The 3,265-nt window shown below is 36.8% G+C and overlaps 1 non-coding gene across 1 annotated transcript; it reads right to left on the bottom strand.

The window, feature by feature from the left end:
* Positions 1–1,582: 1,582 nt before the first annotated feature.
* Positions 1,583–1,689, bottom strand: LOC131222113 (small nucleolar RNA R71). Its single transcript, XR_009159820.1, has one exon. It is a non-coding gene; the product is annotated as a small nucleolar RNA R71 (small nucleolar RNA).
* Positions 1,690–3,265: the final 1,576 nt, after the last annotated feature.

The following is a 3,265-nucleotide window of genomic DNA, read 5'->3' as shown; positions in this document are numbered from 1 at the left end:
ATTTGATTCTTGTTCTTGTTGAACTTCTTTGATTCTAATTTGATATTTAAGTAATACTTTAAGTTTTTAATGGTTTGTTGTGATTCAAATTACAATGGATCTGTGATTGCTTTGAGTATCTTCTTTTCCTGAATTGAGATTGTGAAGATAGTAAATCCTGTTGTTCACCATCGTCCTTTGGACATGGTTGGGTGATGGAATCTCTTCAAATCTTCACAATTCTCCTATGGTGGTTATGGATTGGTATATCCTGTTATTTGTCATTATCTCTAGGGCATGGTTTGATGATGAAATCACTTCCAATCCTCACAACTCTCATCTGTTGAGAATTAGGTCAATGAAAGTTTAGATCTGAGTTTATTGATATATCTTTCAATTGAATAGGATAAGACTTCAATTCCAATTGTGTTCCTTGAATCAAATGAGGAAATATCCTAATAGCTGCAAGTGGATCCCTGAAAACCTCACTTCCCACTTTTAAATTCTTAAGTTTCTAATTAAATACTTCACAATTACTTTATTTTATTCCCAATTTAGATTTAGATCTTCTTTTAGTTTTGATTCTAGTAACTTTCAGAATACACACGAGATTAGTCCCTGTGGATTCGACCTCAGTCTCACCAAGATTATTACTACATCGCAACCCTACACATGGGGTTCTGAACAAGTTTTTGGCACCGTTGTCGGGGAGTAACGATTACGTTTTTCTAAATTTAATTAGATTTGGAATTAGGTTAAGATTAGGGTTTATTTACTTTTTATTTTTAAGTTAGGGTTTTTTCTGAATTATTTTTAGAAAGTAACTTATCTTTCTATTTCTAGGTTAGGAATTTTCTTAATTTGTTTTTGGAAAGTAACTTGCCATTCTGTTTTGCATGATCTTAATAAAGAAACTTCTAATTTGCTAACTTCTTTCTAAATCTCTCTTTCTATTTCTAAATTTCTTAATTGCTTTAGTTTTCTCTCTCTTAGGTTAAGGTTAGCTTAGTTACTTGGGAGCTGAGAGTGTTTCATGCCCAAGTGGGTCCGTGATAACACTTGACATCTCTTGAGTGAAGGAGGATTTGTTGAGGGGTTATCTATCCATCATGGGATTAGACACCACCAGATATCCTCAGGGTTAACTGAAGTTATAGCTATCAATCAACCGGTTAACCAACTTCCAAATCCACCTCAACCTAGGGTTGAGGAAATTCATGATGAAAACGAGGTGCATCAAGCACCCCCACCTTGTACTTTACGAGATTATTTACAACCGGCGGCGGTGAGCACACCTTCATACATGGTTTTTCCAGAAAACACAAGAAACATGTATATCAAGCCAAGTGTGATCCAACTCCCAAAATTTCACGAACTTGAATCTGAAAATCTATATTTACACTTGAAATAGTTTGATGAGATCCTAACCACTTTATACTTTCCTAATGTGACTGAAGACACAGTCAGGCTGAAACTCTTTCCCTTTTCTTTGAAAGAAAAAGCTAAGATGTGGTTACATTCACTACATCCACGATCTATTGGTAGATGGAATGACATGACAAGGGAGTTCATCAAGAAATTCTTTTCATACTATAAAACAAACACCCTTAGAAAGTCAATCATGAACTTTGCCTAAAAGGAAGAAGAAACATTCTTTCAATGTTGGGAGCGGTTCAAGGATATTGTTAGTTCATACCCACAACACGGTTTTAAAACGTGGTGCATCACAAACTTCTTCTATGATGGACTGACATCCTTCATGCGCCAATTGGTCGAGATAATGTGCAATGGGGAATTTATGAATAAAAATGTTGACGATGTGTGGGATTATTTGGATAGACTTGCTGAGAATGCACAATCATGGGACATCTCCCCAAAACCTAGCACCACTTCTAAGCCTACTCAATCAAAAGAGAGGGGCGGAATATATCTTTTGAAAGAGGAAGACGATATAAATGCTAAAGTGGCTAATCTCACAAGGAAACTTGAGGCCATGGAACTTAAAAAGGATAAGGTTAAGAAAACTATTTGCGGTATTTGTGCTTGCAATATTCATACAATTGAAAATTATCCAACAATACCTGCATTTCAAGAAATTCTGAATGAGCAATCGAATGCCGTAAACAATTACCAGAGGTCTTTCAAAGGACCCACCTCCAATACTTACAATCCTAGTTGAAGAAATCATCCAAATTTCAATTTAAGGAATAGACAAATTACTACTCCTCAAGGATACCCTAATCAAATTCTAAATCAAGGAAAACTTCAAGAGGATTCGGTCCAAAAACATCTTAAAAATCAGGAGCTTTTTAATCAAGGTATGCTACAAGCCTTTTAAGACCTTACAAAGGCCATACAAGGGCTTCAGACAAAATACGATTAGGAAAAAATAAAGCCTTTCAACTCAATCCCTTCCCAATCCAAAACAACAATATGAAGTCATCGACCCGAGCTCTTTAAATCAAATGGAGCAAGCTAAGTCTACTACCACTCTCAGGAGTGGAAAAATAATTGACGAAACCATTCCAATAAGGGCTGAAAAGTCCAATGACCCGGAAGAGGACAACCATGATAGATCTAGCACTACTCCACATAAGTTAGAACCGAAACTTCAAGGTAAATTAGTTGCACCATTCCCCCAATGGTTGATTACACCAAAACCTCTCTCTAACTCTCAAGATATTCTAAAGGTGCTGAAACAAGTGAAGGTTAATATTCCTCTACTAGATGCCGTTAAACAAATACCTTCATATGCCAAATTTCTAAAAGACTTATGTACGACCAAAAGACGGCAAAATATTCAAAAGAAAATCTTCTTAACAGAAAAAGTGAGTGTCATCCTAAAGTAAGATGTGCCACAAAAATATAAATATCCTAGTAGCCCAACCATCGCTTGTGTAATTGGAAATTACCGGATTGAGCACGCACTTCTTACCTTAGGAGCAAGCGCAAATCTGATCCGTACTCGGTCTATGAACAACTGGGTCGAGGTGAATTAAAACCCACCTGGACCACATTACAACTTGTCGATCGCTCAGTTCATGTACCGAGAGGGATAATTGAGGATGTGTTGGTCTAGGTTAACAAATTCTACTACCCAGTAGATTCTATTATCTTGGATACTCAACCCAACGTGGACATGAGGACTCAAATTCCTGTAATTCTTGGTCACTCATTCCTTGCCACTTCAATCAATCAACCCCTTACAGTACACCCCTCGTAATGTGACCGTAAATAACCGAAATCGATACCATGATGACCACCCCATCCATTCTGTACCATTTTC

This window comes from Magnolia sinica, chromosome 12, assembly GCF_029962835.1.
Source record: "Magnolia sinica isolate HGM2019 chromosome 12, MsV1, whole genome shotgun sequence".
NCBI classification, from domain to species: domain Eukaryota; kingdom Viridiplantae; phylum Streptophyta; class Magnoliopsida; order Magnoliales; family Magnoliaceae; genus Magnolia; species Magnolia sinica.
This window is presented reverse-complemented; position numbering and strand designations above follow the sequence as displayed.